The sequence below is a fragment of the Mus musculus genome, chromosome 10 (genome assembly GCF_000001635.26).
Source record: "Mus musculus strain C57BL/6J chromosome 10, GRCm38.p6 C57BL/6J".
Taxonomy (NCBI): domain Eukaryota; kingdom Metazoa; phylum Chordata; class Mammalia; order Rodentia; family Muridae; genus Mus; species Mus musculus.
In genome coordinates, this window is record NC_000076.6 from 4872531 (window position 1) to 4893690 (window position 21160).

Sequence of the window (21160 nt, forward strand, 5' to 3'; positions counted from 1 at the left end):
AGTATTGCAATTTCCCTAAGTCTTAAAATCCCTTCATCAACACTAAGCCACGGAATATCAGGCATCTCCAAGTCATTTCCAGTAGGCCATCTTTTGATAAACACCTCAGCCAACCATTCAAACAAACTTTTGACACCTTTTTTAACGATGCGAGCTTCCGTATTAAACCTAGAATCTCTACTCAGAGGACCCATGTCAATAAACTCACACACACACACACACACACACACACATACACACACACTCATCTCTATGGATGTATATGTGTATGTGGTGTTCATGTGTGCTTTGCATGTGGAGACCACATGTCAGCATTAGATGTCTTCTATTGATTTTATTATGGACTTTGCTGTAATTAATTTTTAATAGAATTTGTTTTCCTTCCTTCCTTCCTTCCTTCCTTCCTTCCTGCCTGCCTGCCTGCCTGCCTGCCTGCCTGCCTGCCTGCCTGCCTGCCTGCCTGCCTGCCTGCCTGCCTTCCTTCCTTCCTCCCTCCCTCCCTCCCTCCTTCTCTTCCTCCCTCTTTCCCTCTCTCCCTTCCTTCCTTTCTTTCTCTTGTGTGTGGAGGGCTGACAATGGGAAGTCCATGGCATGCCTGTAGAGCTCTGAGGACAATTTTGAGGGAGTTACCTCTCTCCTTTTACCATGTGGGTTCCAGGGACTGAGCTCCAATCCTCAAGCCTGGCATCATGTGCCTTTACACAAAGAGCCATCTTGCTAGCTCATATTTGGCTTCTTGAGAAGAGTGTCTTGCTATATTGCCCAGGCTGGCCTTGAATTTTTAATCCTCCCACCTCAGCTTGCTAAATACTGGGATTATATATGTGTCCACCACACCCAGTGTGAGTCCAACTTTAAGGGATATTAATAAACTGTACACCAAAATTATAATTTTGTAGAAGTATAAGAGGAGCCAGTTTTTAGAACATTTGAACATCAACTCAGCATGGATATCTCTTTTTATTTGTACTATGTGGTCTGCTGTCACAATTTAATTTTTGCTTTTAAAATAATTGTCTTACCACTATGCAGAGATAATTCAAGTTTGACTGTTGTTTCTCTGTTTTCATATGTTTTGACAATGTACTATGATAATGAAAAAGAGAATATTTGCTGAGCTCCCTAAGCCCCTGTCGAATCTCCAAGTCAATATTAACTAGATTTGGGCCATATTTGAGTTCTTGAACATATTTGACTTAATGTATTTATACATACAACATATTCGACTTAAGCTTAATGTACTCATCTGTACAAATATTCAAATGAGGTAGAGAAAGAATATATAGGCAGGGAAAGTATCAGCTGAAGGATGAATCCTACAGTTAGTAAAACTGACTGAATATTAAAACCAAACACATGTAACAGCAAGCTCCAAGTTATAGCAGCTCAAGCAGGACATAAAATATGTTTTAATTCACATAAATGAATCTGAACTCATATAACAGTAGTGATATTATGTTTACTATTGTAAACTTTAAGAAAGAATTTAATAATAGGACATCCCACTCAGGGAATAACAATGTAAATTCAATGTAAATGTATGTAAAATTCAGTTTAAATGAATGTAAAATGTCATAGTCAGATTATCATCCATTTAAAAAAGTCAAAACTTTATGTTCAAAGCTAGGCCGATAGCTCAGCCTGTAAAGTTCTTGCCATGTAAACATGAGGGTCTGAGTTTGAACCCATGTCAGAATTATGCAGCCTTGTAATCTCAGCTCGGGGCAGTGGAGACAGGCAGATTTAAGGGTCTAAGTCCAGCCAGCCTAGCTGACTTGCTGAATTCTAGGCCTGTGAGAGAGATCTTAACTCAAGAGAACCAATGCAATGGCTCCTGAGGAATGACACTTGTTGTCCCCTGCCTGCCAAACACACACACACACACACATACACACACAAACACCCATAGAGTCCATAGTAAGCTCATAGACTACCATGTATTGTTTATTATCCTCAAAGCATATGTGAAGCTTCCTGCTACTCCTATTGCCATTTTACGAATAAAGAAACAGAAATATATAGACAACTAGTTTCCCAAATAAGTCAGGCATTGAAAAATCACAGGGCATTTTGGTTCCCAGCTGTGTGGTCATAAGGCCACCATGGAATTCTGCTTCATTTTATCACTCAAAAAGTATCCCATGAACTTATGTTTGACCATCACACCCACAGTGGGTCATCTTTGAGGGCTTATGTAAACAGATGTAATTGTACTGTGGGCATATTTCTAAAAAATTCACACCCTGAATGAAAATATACACATTCACAAGTTACTATAAGTTCTTCTTGGCTACGGGAAAAGTGTTCAGAAAACAAGCATGAAACAAAGTTCTTTATAGTCCTGTCTTCAGAAAGTATCAAAACCCTAAACTGCAGAAATGCAGCTTTCATGTTAAAAATGAACATTTTTGATATTCCAACATGACTTGTTACTATTATTTTCCATTTTATCCTTTTAGGGAGTTCCAACAATAATGAATTGGAAGTGAGTCTTATTGTTTCCATTGAAAGCGGTAAATTTGGGGGGGGGGACACTATAGAGAGACACTGAATGCGTCTGCAAGGGGAGATGAAATTCCAAGAAGCACAGACCCAGGAGATGCCAGAGGGCAGTGAGGAGTTCTTGTACCACTGAACTGAATATGTAGCTGGAAATACTCTCCAATGTACGAACAGGCCACCGTAAGACTAAAGTGCTAGCAGGGAATGCCTTCCTTCAGGCATTGCCTTCAGAAGTGTGGAGCTTGGCTTGCCTTTTCTGTCTTTGAATAGTCCATTAATCAGGATTAGTGAGAGATCGCTCAGTCACCTGTGAAACATAAGCTCTTCATTGTTAGAAATCACTGGTGCAATGCACAGTTTCTTAAAAACCCATGAGCAGACACAAATACCTATTTTCTCATGAATATTTTTTGAGAGCCTTGAATGTTAACCAATCACCACTCCCCCTTACTTTCCTGCTATTGTCTTCTCGGTCTCTGTATTCGCCATGACATGGAGATGCATCCCCTCCCCTGCCCCACAGTAGTCTGTGTTGTGTGGCTGGCCTCCTCCTAGCGACTAGTCCTCAGAGGGTACAAGGCTGGATTAAAGGAATTTTCTGAAAAAAAAAGAAAAAAGAAAAATATAAAAAAATGGATAGCTAACTGGAGGTCCCGAGTTCCAGAAGTTTCACACATAATGTTGATATGCTTCAGATTCCCCCCCCCCCCCCGATAATTAACACCTCTTACATCAGGAGAAACATGGAATAGATTTGGGATGGAGGAACTACATACTAAAAAAGAGTTCATCACGGAGGTTGAGCACTGAGAGACCACAAACAATACCAATGTCTAAGATTTCTTAACTCCAGGATCAGGCTTTTCCCTCCTGTAATGACTTCTTGATTCCCTTCACTAACCTTGGCCCCATTAGAGATGAACTTGACTTAATGGGTGTACACATTCACAGAATAAGTCCATTGCTTTGCATGAATATTAAACATTAATAACATGCCTCTATGTGTATAGATTATGTGATTAAATGTTTATAAAACCATGGAACCCAGTGAAGAGAAACTTTTATAATGCAATATTTCTTATTCCTTTTAGTTAATGATAAGCTTCTAGAACAGTACTTAGAACCTACTAGGTGATTATGAAATATTTATTGAATGTTGAGTCATTGATAAAATAAAAACCTAGCTGGTACAAGGCCCTGGACACATATAAAGCAGAGAACTGCGTTGTCTGGCCTCAGTGAGAGAAGATGCACCTAACCCTCTAGGGACTTGAGGTCCCAGGGAGTGGGGAGGTTTGGTGGGGTGGGAGGTTGGGGGGGGCATCCTCTTGGAGACAGGGGAGGAGGAATGGGATGAAGAACTGTCCAAGGGAGAACTGGAAGGAGCATAACAATTGGACTATAAAAAAAGTTTAAAGATAATTAAAAACAAAACAAACAAAAAGTTAATAAACTATGTTTGTCATGGGAAAGAAAGAAAGAAACAAACAAAGAAATAGAGAGAGGGAAGGAAGAGGGAAAGAAAAAAAGAAAGAAAGAAAGAAAGAAAGAAAGAGAGGGAAAGAAAGAAGAAAGAAAGAAAGAAAGAAAGAAAGAAAGAAAGGAAGGAAGGAAGGAAGGAAGGAAGGGGAAGAAAGAAAGGAAGAAGTAGAGAGGGAAAGAAAGAGAGAGAGAGAGAGAGACAGAAAGGAAGGAGGGAAGAATGACGAAGCCAATGCATTGCTAATCCTGGTATCTGGGGATTACTTGAACATCTTTTTGCCTTAGTAAGCCTTTGTATAGTCATTGCTTTGCTTCTTCTGTACATTTTCTGGTTATGTTTTGAGCTGAATGCTTGAGATACATCCAGTTCCATCTCTATGGTGCTTATAGTCTATAAGGGAGACCAGAAAGGGGTGAATTCTATAGTCTGGTTGATTTTGGAAGATGGCAGATGTATGGATGAAGGGAAACAAACATTGCAGATAGAACAGCCATGATGACACGATGGTCAGTGTAAGAAATCAAATTAGTGAACACTTCATTGAGAGGTCATTTGAACAGCACTCAAAGGAAAGGAAATTGTTGTCTATGTGGATAGAACAGGGTTCCAGGCAGCGAACCCAACAAGTAGAGTTCTGACATGGAAGAGGAGTTCTAGAAACAAGAAGAAGGCAACTATGACTGGAGTAGGGGGAAGAAGGAGGAACAGAAAACAAATTTTGAGAGGAAAAGGGATGAGAAGTCACATGAGCCTGTGTGACAGCTGGCACTTTAGCTTTTATTCTGAAGAACATGGGGATGTGTGGCAGAAATTCGAGGGGCATGCTTTATTTGGCTGGCTGGGTGGGGGAGAGAAGCAAAGATTAACAGCAGCCAGGGGAGTAAAGAACCTTCGATGGCAACTCAAGACAGAAGTGAGGGATGGTGGCAGTTCTGAGGGGAACCGTAGAGACCACTGAAGGGATAGTCACATCCTGGAATTATCTTAGGGTAGACTGATAGTCTGGGTGAGGTATCTGGGAGGAAGAAAGGAGTCACAGATGGCTATCTGAGCCTGAACACTTGTAAAGTATAAATTGTCAACAGTAAAGGAATGGAAGTCTACAGACAAAGCAAACCTTTGAGGAGGAGCATCAACTCAGTGTTGGACGTGTGTTGCGATGATTCAGGAGGAGCTCTCTGGGGTTGGAAAGTAGGTTTGTGCTTGATGTAAAGTTTTGAGTTCACAGGAGACAGGTCTTCATCAGGTGATGAATCAGATCTCCATCACAGTGAATACAGGCACCTTGAGAAGATGGAGGGAAATCACTTGGAAAAAGCAAGTCAAGTAAAATCTTTCAGAGGAACGAGAAGGAAAATTCTATGGCCATGCCACCAGGGAGACTGAAGATGGATTCTCATGAACTGAATGAGGAAAGTCAGTGTGGGCAGTGTACCTACAGCTGGGCAACGTGCTTCAATGAAGATTCTCTTCAGATTGTCCTGGTTCTTGGATATCAGGAACAAGGTTTTTGACTTAGAATGAATGGAAAGGAGAACGTGTGAGAGCCTGGCATGGTGAGATTGTCTCCAAAGGGACAGGGAGAGTGAATGGATTAAAGTATTGTATGATGAGTCTGGAGAGTGTCTAGTACCATCTGATGTTTCGGTCCAGAAGGTGTCAGTGTGTCTTCTAGCATCAGCATGTCTGCTTGACTGTCTGGTGAGTTGAATTCAGCCTAGTAAGCAGTTCTGCAGAATGAACTGAATGAATTAAGAGATGAACCAGGGAGTCCAGACTAGGTTCAAACAATGACTCTAGAAATGACGAGGGTAAGAATGGTTGTTGAGTAGTGGGGGTCAGGGTTTTCTCTAGGAGTGGTTAGTTTCTCTAGGTATAAAACAACCCAGACTTTTCTCAATCAGAAAAGCATGTCTTCTTGTTTGATGGAACTAAAGGCAAGGCTGGAATGAAGGCACCATTTAGGTTGCAGACTGGTTTGCGGTTTTGTTCTCCATTCCTTTTCGAATGTGCTTGGAATCCCAAAGGACAAGTTAGCACAGAGCATGATTTTCCAGAGAGCAAGAGTATTCATATCCTTTGCCTAGTTGTTTATTTTCTTGATATTTAAGCATTTAATCTCCCCATATGTGAATACATAATATGTATTCTGTCAATTTCTTACTAGATTTGAGGTTTGCATATATTCTCCCACACTCTTGGGCTGCCTCTTAACCTCTGTATTTCATTTGCAATGAGGAAGCTTTTAAATTTGATGCAGTACTTAATGCTTCAATGTTATGTCCCAGAAGTTCTTGCCTACACCAGCATTTCTTTTGGTAGTTTTTTATTATTTCTGTCTTTACTCCATTTTGCATCGATTTTTGTATATGGTGTGAGACAAAAGTTTTATTGAATTCTCAGCATGTGAAAGCTAGCTTTCCAAACTATATTTACTGAAAAGATAATATAGTTGTGTGTTCTTGGCACCTTTAATGAAGTTAATTTACTACAGATGTGTGGGTTTATTTTGAGTTTCTTATTGTTCTATTGATTAATGAGTTGATTTTTATGCCAGTTCCATACTGTTTTTATTATAATCACTTTCTAATACATTTTAAAAATAAGTAAGTGTGATATATAAAACTTTGGGTTTTTTTCTCAAGATAGTTTTACTAATCAAGGTCTTTGTGACATCTGATAAATTTAAGGAATGTTCCTTCTATTTATATGAAAAATATAATATGATAGGTATTGCATCAAATACTATAATGATTTGAGAAAAGAAATGTGAACAATAACAATTCTTCCAATTAATGAACATGGGGCGTTTTTCTACTGTTCATGTTTTCTTCTTTATTTTTTCACTGTTGGTTAAGTCTATCCCCACAGTTTTTTTTTCTGTATGTGTTTTATCTTTTGTTTGTTTGTTTGGAGGACTATTATAAATGGGATTATTTCCTTTTAGATAACTTATTATTAGTATACAGTGATAAGGATGCTTTATGTATGTGAATCTTGTACCATGCAACTTACTGAATTTTTAAAATACATTTCTAACATCTTCTTGGTAGCAACTTTAGGATTTTTCTACATCAAAGTTTATAATATCATAAATAGAGATAAATTTCAATTTATGTTTCTGCAATTATGTGGTATATGTTTATATGTCTCTATTATATTTATATGCATATGCATGTATATAATAATATATGTATAAATATATATGTATCCTTAAGCAATATTGAACATAAAGAAAAGAAGAATTATAATTCTTAATTTCAAACTATATAATAAAATTATTGTAATCTGAAGAGCATGGTAGTGTTGTAAAACAGGCCTACCTATTGATCAGCAGAAGAGGATAGTTGAAAAGTCTTATGATTTTATACATACATACATATACACATACAACATACATACATAAATACAACATACATACATAAATACAACATACATACATACAGACATTATTTTTTATAGATTTGGAGAATCAAACCCAGGGCTTTGACTATGCCAAGCATGTGCTCACCTGCTGAGCTATTTCTGGACCGCTAGTTCCTGATTTTGATTGTATTGAATCAAATCAGATTTGAATGTATTGAATAATATACTCCGCTTAAGACATCTATTAGTGATCTTCGTAGAACTAAAGGATCTGTTTATTTGGCCTTCTTTCCAAAGCTCTCTCTTTTTCCCTTATTTTTCTATCTTTCTGTTTTTTGACTGATAAGACTTTAGATTCTGTTCTAAAGTTACAAAATGCATTTTATGTATTATAAAGATGCTCATTTTACAATGAGCTACCACAACAGTTTGGGTAGATACTGGTGGTCATTACACAGTGATGTTCCCAAAGGAATTTTTTGATTCCCCCTTCTAAATACTGGAATATATACTTAAGAAGTTTTTCAGAATAGATATACACACAGTTTATATATGTTTTGAACTGTCCACTGATCAAAAGTAAATTGATTTCACATTTACTAATTATTTGATTGACTATAAAATTCTAGGTTCAAATTCTTGCCCCGTCTGGACTTTGAAGACACTGACAACTAACTATGTTCTAAACCCCACTGCTGCAGATGAGATATTCCCAGGTCAACCGGAGTCTTTTCTTTGCTTATCGGGTCGGGTCAGGAAGCTGTGATTCATGTTGTGAGTGAGAAATTCCTCTATTGTACGTCTGAGTTCTGGTTATTGCCCTGTTTAATAGTGTAAGTCTTTAATGGGTTTTTAAACGTTTAGTGGAATTTTCTGTTAGATTTGGATCATCTTATTCCACTTGGTGTTGTTTTGATTTCCTCCTCTACCTTCTTGATTTTGTCCCTCTTTACTTGCATGTCTTTAATACCAACTTCCTTTTTCTTTCAGACTTAGTCTCCGTCTATTGTCTAGGCTGGTTTCAAACTCATAACCCCCCTGCAACAACCTCTCAGATACCTAGGGTCACTGACATTACACTACTCTAACTGGCTTTGGCTGCCTTTCTTTCTTTCTTCTTTTCTGCAATGTGTACTAGCATGTGGTACATGCATATGCATAGGGGAGTATGCATGTTTTGGGACTCAAATGAATGTGAATACATGTGGAAGCCTGAGATTGGCATCAGGTGTCTTTCTCAGTTGAGAGAGCATCTGTCATTTGAACACATGTTGAGTTTGCACCAGCGATCCTCTTTCTTTTTCTCTTGATGGTGGGGATTGCAGATGGGCTTGTCCATGACTACTAGGGATCTAAATCTCAGTCTTCAGGTTGGCAGAGCAGATGCTTCATCTGTGGCTGTCAGCAGCACATCCAGTGGCAAGCTGAATTTGCTTTCTCTATTGTTTAGAGTATGTGAGGAACAGAATCTGAAAGGGGGAAGAGTCCACCCATGTAGTGTTAACCTCGTTATAATTTTCTCCTGTGTTTCCCATGAAAAGGCATACATCTAAACTGCTCTTCCATTCTTCTTTGCTTTGTCTGCAGTGATTGTCCATCAGTCTATTTTCTTGCTTTCTTCCTTGTCCAGTAGTTCATGGTTGGCCTATTTGGATTGTTCATATGCATCAGTAAGTCAAAGTTGGCATGGGCAACTGGCCAGAGCTTGCCATATGGTTGTGTAGTCTTGTTCCCCTGTGATGCTTCTCCTCACTGTGAGTGAGCTGATGTGGTTCCAGGTCAGTAGATGGAGAATTTCGTCTTACAAACAAGTCTCTGGACTAAGGGAAGCAGCTGACAGGGAGACTTACTCTGCTTGGTCCTGGCAGAGCTGCCTTCTAGATTAACATTTTCATCTTCTTTTAGATGGTGTGTTTGTGTGTGTGTGTGTGTATGCATGTATGTTTGTGCAAGTGCATGTACAGAGGACAATGTTGGGTTCCTTCCTTGGATGCTCGCCACTCTATATATTAATCATTTAACTAACTAATTTTTGATAGAGGGTCTCTCAGTGAATCTGGAGCTCACAGACTGGCTAGATTAGCCAGGGCACTCCAAGGATTGATCTATCCTCCTACCCAATGCTGCATACCCACAACTGTGCCAGCTTTTATATGTATGTGTGTGTGTGTGTGTGTGTGTATGTATGTATGTATGTATGTTAGAGATCCAAATTCAGGTCCTCATGCTGAGCTGTCTCCCTAGCCATTAGGTTTCTTTTCTTCTTCACTACTGTCTCCATCTAGTATCAAAACTTTGGGGCAAGAAGTTCCTTGCACAATCACTTGCAACTTTAGCCACCAGAGCTCTGACTATTTACCAAGGCACAGGTTTATTGAGTTATCTGACCACGATAAGGTGCCTGTGAATGAATGGCCCCATGGTGTCCACTCAGGTGGTTTGTGATGAGAAATTTCTGCCTTCTAGAAAGTCTTTCTACCTCTCCGTGGGGGTTGTGATTTCCTTTGTTCTAACTTCTGGAGGCTGTCCCATCTGCCTCTGTCCACACAGACAGAAGAAGCACATGGTCTGGTCTTTCTCCTTCATTCAAAAAACAAACAAACAACCCTCCGGCTTGGTTTACTTTAAATAAAATTTTACATTTATAGAGATTAATTGAGGTTTGCTGTAAGCCCACAGCAAAGGACGAATGAGCTAGATAATCAAAATGGTCTTAGTCCTATATTATGCAAGGGAAATTCAGACCAAATTAACATTTGTATTCTGAAATGATTTGAGATACCTTTACTTTTTTGATACAGGGTATGGTGGTTTGAGTGAGAATGGTCTTTATAAGCTCATATGTTTGAATATTTAGTTCATATTTAGTGGAACAGTTTGGGAATGATTAGGAAGTGTGTCACTAGAGGTGAGCTTTGGGTTTCAAAAGGCATTCCCAACTAACATTCTCTGCTTTGTCCTTGCGTTTCAAGATGTGACTTCCTAAATATTGCTCCAGCAGTCATGCCTGCTGCCATGCTCCCTATCATGTTGGTCATGGGCTCTAGTCCCCTGAAATTGTAAGCCCCAACTTTCTTCTATAAACTGCTTCAGTCCTGATGTATTATCACAGCAATAGAAAAGTAACTAAGACACAGGGCCTTTCTATGAAGGCTTAGCTGGTATGGAGCTTGCTATGTTGGCCTGGCTAGGCTGGAACTCATAGAAATTGGCCTGTCTCTGCCTACCGAGTGCTGGGATTTAAGGTGTGCACCACCATGCCCAGCTCAGATGCTTGCTGAGAAAGTCATTCAGATGTATAGCAGACCTGAGTCTTTGCAATGGAATGTGCATATATACATTTGGACACACAGGTGAGTATAAACACGCACGCACGCATGCACACACACACACACACACACACACACGAGGGGCATCACTTCTCAAGTTTCTCGTTACCTAACCATTCCTGCACATGTAGGTTGGCAGAGAGTAGTTTTTGTTTGTTTGTTTTGTTTTTATACCTGTTTCCATGGTGAGTCATTAATGTTTCTGTCCTTCTAGAATATTGGGACTCAATGAACTGTTACTGCACACAACAAGCATATCTTTGTTGCTGGCACACACTCTACCCACTTGGCTTTCCTTTGTGATACATCACTCTTTGTCCTCCTTCCTGTTGAATTAAGTTATTCATTGTCTTCCCTGAGCATCCCTTTCTAGTGATACTTTCCAATCTCTGCTGTCTGAGCTTTCTAAGCTCTCTGCTGGCTTCCCTGCCTCTGACTCCAGACGGTTCCTTCCCACTTCTTGCTTTGATGGTGACAATACTGGGCACTTCTCATGGACACAGCCCTGTTCTTTTCCTCGTTGCCTTGTGCCTTACACTATGCTTTGCATTCGGGCACTAAGGTCAAAGGGTACCAATAGTCTACAGCCAGTTGAAAGAAAGGTGAGCTAGGGGGTGGCCCCTGGAGTTCACTGGAAATTGGCCATTTTCTCACTCTGGAACGCAGATCTGGGTTAATTAAGGAACAGTTATAACAGGAAGTTATTTCATTACTATTTTCAAAAGGAATTACTCACACGTTTTTATTGGTAACAGCATGGAGACATTCTGGACTGAGAAACAAGTCCTCAGTATTTTGCTGTAGCCTCAACCCTGTGTCTTGTCCCTTTGCCTTTGCTCTTTGCTTCCACTCCTCACTCCAGGGTCCAACCCAGCAGAAACTTTCCATTCTGGTACATTTGTCATATATATATATAGCCCTTTTCCTTTTCTATGTCTTTCCTTATAACAATCTTTCTTTAAGGGGCCCCTACTTTTGTTTTCCAAACCCTTCAAGGCTAACTGTAAGTGGTACTTTGTTTTTGATAGTTCTAGCCCTTGTCACACTGCGGATATCTAGACCCATCTTTGATTCTTGTGTTTACAATAGTGTATCTCACCTTGATCTTGATCATGAGTGTACACTCATTTTTATAGACTCTAAGAATACATCACTAACATTTGAACCCCAGATAGTGCTAGTATAATCTAGACAACTAATGCTATAGTTAAGATCTATATTTATATTCTTACCACTTATTTGTCTTGACTGGTGAAGGCGCTAGTATGTGGAGGTAGGATATTGCTAACTGATTAAGTGTGGCTCATTAGTAAGTAGATGTTAATAGCAATTCCACGATCATCTCCTTGACTCTCCCTACTGTGTGATCTAGGAACCTGCCTGCATTTTAGGAGGAGAAAACAGAGTGGAAGGGTTTCAGTCACTTGCTGCTGAGTAGATGGCAGTAGAATCACCCATTCTGTCTTCACTTGGAAGGGCATGCTATATTAATCATTCCTGGATCATAAACAATCTAAGAAACGAATCCGGATTTTTAGTTGACTCTTATTCACAGAGTGCAGGGTGAGCAGATGGAATGAAATGGGCTAAGGAGAGTATGAAGTGGTGGCAGTGAGTCTGGGATACAAAGAAAGAAAGCTGTCAGCTGTTTGTGGGGTGACACCAGGAATTCCCCCAGGTTCCTTGGGTTGTGTCTAGGATCCACAGTTGTCACTAAGCTGCTGCTACTTTTCCTGAGGTCTACTATGAAGGCAGCAACAACCCTCTCAGTCACAGGCATCAGGTTGACTCTTACCCCTTCCTGCAAGCTACTTAAAAGCAAGCATTGGTGATCAGTGAGATGGCTCAGAGGTTAGAAGCACTTCTGCACCAGCCAGGCAACCTAAGTCCTGTATCCTGGACCTACAGAAATGTGGAAGGAGAGAACTGACTCTACCATGATGTCCTGAGCACCATAGCACATGCCCCTCCTCCAACATCATGCATGTGTGCCCCCCCACAGACACACACACAGACACACACACACAGACACACACAGAAACACACACAGAGACACACACAGACACAGACACACACAGACACAGACACACACAGACACAGACACACACAGACACACACACACCACTGATGCATTGAGAAAGTTAGTGTTTCCTTTTTCACAACTTGGCAGAAGCTTCTGGAAGCTCAAACACAGCTTCATATGCCAGCTAATGAGGGCATCTTATTTGATAGTAAGGCTTCATATGACAGCCAGTGAGGGCATCTTGTTGATAGTAAGGCTTCCTATGACAGCCAATGAGGGCATCTTATTGATAGTAAGGCTTCATATGACACCTAATGAGGGCATCTTATTGATAATAAGTGAAGTTTTACATACTGTAAATATTCTGAAACACTCCCCACCAAACGGCTCTGTGGCTGTCTCCAGTCACAGATGGATGCCGGACACTTTCTGCTCATTAATTCCTTTTACCTCACTTTAGATGCATGGCAGCTTGTGTGAAGCAGAAGAAGTCAGCAGCATTTCTGCAAAGGACCAGATACTATATATAGGCTTTGCAAGTACTGTTTCTTTATCACAGATAATCCATTCTGCCACTGTAGTGTCAAATTAGCTGCATGTAACATATAAACAAATGGTCATGGCTGTTCCCCAATAAAACTTTACTCAAACACCGAGGGGTCATCAAGGGCTGTAATTTTCTAATCCCTGATGGAAAGACAAAGACAAAATGTGCTCGGCCCATTAACACCGTCACTGAGTTTTCTCTAATTTTCTAAAACGCATTGAGCAGGAAATGGCAAAAATGACGACAGAGCGATCTAATTTAATCATTGTGATAATGGTGGCTCACACTGCATGTTTGCTGTGTGCCAGGCATTTTGCTAAGCACTTTACATGTTTTATATGATCTGTAAAGTGAGTGCTCTCATTATTCCCATTTACAGCTCACGGCTCTGAGTCACAGATAGCATAAATAGACTGCTATGCTCATACATCGAACTGGATGTCTAATTCTAGGTTTCTTGGGCTATCATGCGAATGGAAAAAGATGTCATTAAACTGAGAGGAGGGGCATGAGGTTTGCTCTCAGTAGTCTCGATTAATATCCCAAGGCTGCCCTGGAACATAGCACATTACCACTGAGCCTCACCTCTCTTGCCTATGAGCAATTAATTAGCCTTAGCATCTGCCCTTCTCCCTGTGAGATTGGTGTCAGGGTAGAAGGCTACATAAGTGTGTTCTCTGAACTGTGAGCATTCTGTACATGTTATTAGTGTGTGTTTGCATCTAGATTAGTCTTTTTCTTACATGAAATGTAAACCTTTTAAGTGAAAGTCTTTCAACTAGAAAAGCTTTGCCTTTTGACTCTTTGCTACTTAGCTAGTTCCATCTCTCTGCTCCCGCAACACTTGCTCCTCTAGGGTTTTGATCTGTTGTATCTAGATTTGAGACTCTCTCCTCACTACCTCATTATGATGGGAAAGGAAGCAAACATGTACACACACAAATACATATGCACACATATGCATACATGCACACACACAAATGCACACACACACCCACACACTTATGCAGGTATGCATATGCATATCTATGTTAAGAGGGGAGGAAAGAGAATGCTCGATTCCAAGAATTGTTGAGATAAAGCAGGTGACAGGAAGGATGAGATGGAGAGAATGCATGGTTAGGTTTACACAACCCAGCAATCATCCCCGTGTATCTAAGTCTTATAAATGGTTGACTAGGCTAGCACAGTTTCAAGACAACCATATAGTTTCCTTCAGCATGGCATCTGGCTAAATTCTGGTAGCTCAGTCACTGGGATTAGATACTCCATGTTTCCCCATCTTGGTGGATGAGTAAAGCAGAAAAATGGAAGTAACCCTGAATGTGTCCTTTCTAACCAGGCAAAGTCTGTCATGATACTGTGTTCAGGAAATTTTCCATTTATTTATTTTTCAGTATTAGTGTTTTAATAATTCATTATCTAATTATCTAATTCATTAGCTCTCCTTTATACCTATTAAAAAATCTATAACCATTCGATGCAATAGCCAAGGTTCTTCAGGAAAACAGGTCTATAAGGATTTATGTATATTTCTGTCTGTCTGTCTATCCAGTTATCTCCTTCCATCCATTCATCATCTATTAAAGATTTTTTAAGTCTTTTTGTTTATATGATGTGTGCTTGCTTATACAGTGTGTATGTTGGTGTGTGTGAATTTGAACTTATGACCACAAGCTGTGTATAAAGCACTTTATTTATGGAACCATCTTCCCACCCCATCTAAGATTAGCTTTTGAAGGATTGCCTCATGCACTGGAAAATCTGAAATCTGCAGGTCAGGCTGGTAGGTCAAAACAGGTAGACTTTGTGTAATTATTGTAAGGCAGTATTCTTTCGTAGAGACCTCCTGGTCTTTGCCCTCAAAGCCTTCAACAGATGGGGCAGGTCCCATACACCCAAAGAAATGAATTCAGTCTAAGTCAATACCATTTAAAAATGGTAATTACCTCTAAGACAACTTTCACAGACACAAGATTAGAAACTGACCAACAACTGCATCTGATACTCCAGCCTAGTTGGTGCATACAATTAGCCATCACATATGGTAAATTATCACATTCTGTCTATAAACCTGAACTAGAGAGAAAAGCTAGAGTTTGAGTAGACATGGTGGAAGGATTGCAGGGTAATGAGCCTTGTAGCTCACTCACTGGTAGATGTTCCCTTAGTTTGATTTCAGCGTATAGCATGTACATTAATGTAAATAATATTCTTTGTTAAAAATAGAGATGATAACTAGGTGCATTATTTGAAATATCCAAGGAATCCTAAGGAGTCCCTTTCTGGCTCATCTTTTAGGGTTGTGAATTTTGTTATGTTCAATAAAGTAGACTCTACAATTTTCATTTAAAACCCCAAACCTAGGGAGAATAAAGAGGAAGAAAGATTGTCACAGTTTGTTTTCATCAAAATCTTGGTGTTTTAGCTTCCGTGATATTTGGGGTGATTTCAGATACTCTCTCTAGTCATTGGAAGTAAAACAAGTCTATCAACAGGAAGTCCATTGACAACATGCTTGGAGAGGTGACTGACGTAATGAGGCAAGTTTGTACCTAAGAGCTCACAGTGAATTGACTCAGTGAATGCTTCTTTCACTAAGAACACTACAACTACAAAACTTCTTTGGCCCAAATTGTTTGGAAGCTGCACTGATGCAGCATGTGATAATAATCATACTTATTACAGTGTTTTGTGATGCTCAGGTTTGGGTTAAACGAGAAATACAATTAGGAGCAGCAGCAATTCCCTTACATTTAGATTTTATTTCACATTTTGAAAACACATATAGCCTCAAAGTAAAAAATGAAATTAAGCTATCTTTATCTATTCTCATATTTAATCTTTTATGTAACATCTTTGTCATTATTTGATTATCTCCCAATGACAAAATATATTTATAACTACCTTTTGCTCCAAGTTTATATATATATATATATATATATACACACACACACACACACACACACACACACACACATACACACACACACACATACAAGAATTACATCTACCATTCAACATAATGGAAAACATTGAATTGAGACTTCTTGAAATCTAAAAGTGTTTATTATCAATTTCCTTTGCTGGTATTACAAATGCTAAGTGCTATGGAAAGCCCATTGAAAACAACTGTAAGTACTGGATAATATGTTGAAAACTATCTTTAACAATGCATCACTGAGCTGGCAAAAGAGTATGGCATTGTAAAAGAACAAAAGGATGTGAAAACAGGAGCCCTGGGAGCCAAGAGAGTCTACTCATGTTTCTACGACCTGACAGCATCAAGATCCCCATTCTGACCTGTACTCAGAACAGCAGGACAGCTTTACATAAGTCTTAAGCCACATGAGCCACGCCCTGGAATGGCATTGGAGTGAATGGAAAATAAACCCAACACAGGAAGGAACACTAACCAAACTTGCCTAATGTAACTTTGGCTGAGAATAGAGGAAAAGATGCACCTTTAATACGTGGGCACCCCAAGCTAATCTACTGTGTGCTTGCTTCAAGGATGGGGGTTATCCTTGCCTTCTGTAGAAACCATAGTCAGGGTCCTTCAATGTGAACCTAGGGAGAGAGTGATGACAGAAATCTAGCAAAGACAATTCATGAATTGATACTGGGGAATGGAACTCCATGTTGGTTCTCAAGGATTTCTCACTAAAAAAGATTTCAAAGGACATGTGTCTGATCAGAAACCATAGAGCAAACATGAAATGCCTTGCACAAGCCACCAGGATTGTGAGAAAAGTAAAATAAACTTGTAGAACCAGCCTCAGGGCTTCAACCAGGGGTGCTTTTGACATGGAAGATGATAGGTATGCATGAAACAGAGGTAAGGAATGAAAGAAGGCTTCGATGTTAGCAGCAAGAAGGAAGATGAACAGCTGGCTGAACAGACTAGAAGACAATAAAAACAGTCTTTGATAACAAAATAGTGTAACTATGGTGGTAAAAAAAAGTTATAGATGGGCCAAAGATGGAATGAATGGAGCACTAGAAAAATTATTTAACTGAAGAATATCCACATATCCTGGATTGAACAAAGCTCCATGTGGTTTCTTTGAAGAGTTATTCCAGGGATGTTTCAGCTTCAGATTTGGAGATAAATTTTTCTACAGAGGACACCAAGTACCAATAAGTTTGTATGTTGGAGAGCTGTTCTTAAATTACTCCAGTTCAAGATTTTATACACACACACACACACACACACACACACTCCTGTGAGGATTAGTTTCAGTGCAGTGTATGGAAGTACCACCATTTTAACCAGGGTTACATAAGGCCACCGAGCAGAGAAAGGAAACACACAATGTTCAGAGAGCATAGCAGCCACATAGCTCCTAGAAATGTTGAAAGACAGCAGACATTGGATTTAGAAGCTTGCGATATGCAAGCAGAAATGGAAAAAAAAATAAATCCTCAGCATGGACCCATATGGTGGAGTGAGCAGAACACCGAGAGTGAAAAGCTTACCTTGAATACAGCTGGAGAACAGACAGATCCTTCAAAGGCAGAGGCATGCCAGTGAGAAGCCAGCGCACAACTCCAATAGGCAGAAGGACATAACTGCTGAGTTACAGCTTCGATAGGGAAGCCATCTGTCAACCTAGAATGATGTGATGATGTCAGCAGACAGAAAGTTTCGTGAGCATGAGTGTGTGCATGCCTGCATACATGTGTGTGAGACCAAAGATAATTTGGAGCATGCATTTTAAACCTAGGAAATAAGATTCTAGCAATAATGTCTGATCTTGTGTTGGGGCTAGATATTGAGATGAGAAAAACAAGGATGAATTCATGAGACAATGGATGAAGCTAAAATACCACAGTACGATAATGATTTATAGGTTGGGATGAAGAAGAGGCAAAGTGTCATGTGAATCCGGCATCCTTTGCAACCTTTCTGTGTGCCTGACTGTTATCTTATTGTCAGGGTATCAGATGAACTGATTTGGGCTCAGCTAGAAATCTCACTTGTTTTTTTTCAGGGATAGGGATATAAATCTTGACATATTTGCTTTCTAAGTACTAGGTCATATAAGGAATTAAAATTCAATGAGATTTGACTGCCATAGTCTTACTAAGGATAATATTTGATGTTGACTGTTCAATAAGTGTTATTTTGATTTTGCTCTAGGTGATATATATTTTTTCTTTTAATATTTTTAATTTTTTAAAAAAATGTAGGGATGATTTTGCTTCAGATTCAAAGACTATTTCATTATTTTGACTTTCAACAATACATAGTGCTTTTAAAATTCAAATTTTTCCCCAATAAGACTTTGAGAATAGTCTCATCAACATTCAGGATAATTTATCCGTTTTAATTTTTCTCTTTTGGGTGGTATTAATTTTTTTAAAAATTATTTTTGCCATTTATTTAATAGTTTAGTACCTCACCCAAATTCATCTGTAAGCATGGCTGATTTTAAAATGTATTTTGAAGTGAGGCCTCACTCCTTCATGAAGAGGTACAGTCAATGGCTGTAGAGAGAGGGAGAATCAATCAGTTTTCTCTAGGAATGAGCCCCGTGATGACTTATTCAATCCCAAGGGTCAGCCCTAAAATCATGCACTTGTAAGCAACACTAAGTAGACCCCACAGATTAGTGTGCAACAAGAATAATTATGAAGGAAGAGAGCATGAAGTTGTCAGGGAGTGGGGGGGGCACAGGAGGAGTCGGAGAAGAAGGGATAGAAGTGATATAAATACAGTATTCATGTGTGAAATTCCCCACCAAAATAAAAAAAAAATGACTAATGAAAGAGAAAACAACACAGCAATCAGCCAAAAGCTAGTCATGGCTGGTAAAGAGGATGAAATATTTATTCAGTTTTGCATGTTTACTTTGAAAGTAAAGCTTTGATGAGTTGCATGTAACAGTACTGTCCAGTCTTTCGCATAAACATGTATATGACATTTTATTTTATATTTGCTGAGTAGAAGAATGTAGACAAGGCCTTTTTAGCCATCCCGTTTTAGAATACATATGGAGCAAGGACAGAACCCTTTAGAGTGTTGGTGACTGATGAGATTTCTTGGAACCTACTGCATGCTGATTTTACTAGGCAAGATAACAACTTCAGATGGTCAGCTGCATTCCAGTTCATATCTCCTTTAACATCCCTCTCTCTTGCATTCTTGGATTGTAGCACTCCTACATACTGGTTAAGAAGTCATTACTCTGTACAAAGAAAACTCGGTGGAATTAATTTCCTGGTATCTTCTCTCTTTGATGTGTCACGATAAGGCTCTGAGTAAGTTTTGGTGGCTGGCATCAATTCAAAGAACAATTCTTGACCTAGGTGTGGGGGAGGAGCAATAAAAGAAAAAAATGTTTTTTCCTTAAATAGGTTAAAATATCTATTTTTTAAAAATAGCCTTAAATCGTTTTTCTTCTTATTAGGTGACCTAAGATGGATAACTAATTGAGAGAGTTAAGTACAATAGAGAGCTCTTTGAACAGCATCGTGTGTCTGGGTTATCTTGCCCAAAAGCTCAGACAGATACGACTTGTAAGCCAGACTCATCTGAAGTTTTCAAATGGCTGCAGGTGTCTTAGGAAGAGACTAATTTTATTTTCTGATGATTGGAAAGAATGACCAGATCACGAACTCTGAAGCTCCTCTTGGTCCCTCATGTCCTGGACAACGCGTTCTGAGTTTCTATTTTCAGTTGGACAGTGACTTCGTCTTCCTGCTCATTCTGTATCTCCATCTTAAGGCTCAGGAGCATCTCATCTCACTCGCTCCTTATAAACTTATATGCCACCCCACCCCTCCATTGCTATTCCTATAATGGTGACTCATCTCTAGGAGAGTATAAGTGAGAAACGACATGACACATTCCGGGATCTTCAGGAGTTACTGTGTTTATGGTCTTATTCACTTTTTAATAAACTGTACTGTGTGTAGTAAGTGCTACCCAGCTGGGACTTGGCCAATATTTGTGACATGGAATTATGTTTGGTCTTCAGATAAGTGATAATAAAACACAAGATGACAGACACCTTCAACCCAAGAGAAATATGGACTAAAGATTTTCTTTCTTTGGATAAACCCAGAGTTTTGAAAAACAACTTCATATTTAGTTGTAAGACATTTTTGCTCACAGGTCAAGTTTAATAAAGTAGACTTGAAAAATATGTGGATAATATCTATTAAATTGTTATGAAATAAATATAAATGTGGTATCTACAAAAATTATTGCATCTCTAAGAATGTTGAACTATAAAGATTTAGACATAGGTGATATTTAAAATCTGTTATTCTGTTGAGATATTAAATCTTATTCAGCATGGTTTGTTTGTTTGTTTGTTTTTGATTTTGTTTTGGTTTTTAGGTTTTTTTTGAGATAGAGTTTCTCTATGTAGCCATGGCTGTCCTGGAACTCACTCTGTAGACCAGGCTGGCCTCAAACTCAGAAATTCACCTGCCTCTGCCTTCCAAGTGCTGGCATTAAAGGTGTGTGCCACCATGCCCAGGTAGCATGGTTTGTTGTTGATGTGTCATTTCTTGGACACTTGCCTTCCCATCTTTGATTAGTATTCTTCACATGCATCATGAGTCCCTTTCTTTAAAACAGATTTATTTCTTAGGTCAATTGTAAATGCCAAGATAAATAGTTCACAAATGGTCCCAGGCAAATTGTGACCCATTTTCGTTCTCTCTGTTTAACTTGACATTGAGACTACACAAATTCCTTTACATCATACAAACATATTTCTACAACTTTATTTTACTCATTTTCTCTGTGCTTAATTCATTCAATAAAATGTATGATGGCTGCTACAAAGGAATAGAGTGTGCTAAAATGCTCCCAGCCAAGGTAACAGGACTGTGCACAGAGTGCTCCCAGCCAAGTAAACAGGACTGTGCGTGGAGTACTCCCAGCCAAATAAGCA

The 21160-nt window shown here is 39.2% G+C and overlaps 1 protein-coding gene across 11 annotated transcripts in view; it reads left to right on the forward strand.

The window, feature by feature from the left end:
• Esr1 (estrogen receptor 1 (alpha)) overlaps positions 1 to 21160 on the forward strand; it is a 393645-nt gene that overhangs the window by 260542 nt on the left and 111943 nt on the right. The window contains exons 7-8 of one of the 11 annotated variants that reach the window (NR_126357.1): positions 19410 to 19514; positions 19664 to 20553. The exons of the other annotated variants lie outside the window; for them this stretch is intronic. The gene's annotated coding sequence lies outside the window, so the exon portion shown is untranslated. Of the gene's footprint in view, positions 1 to 19409; positions 19515 to 19663; positions 20554 to 21160 lie in introns of those variants that run through there. 11 annotated transcript variants of the gene reach the window in all.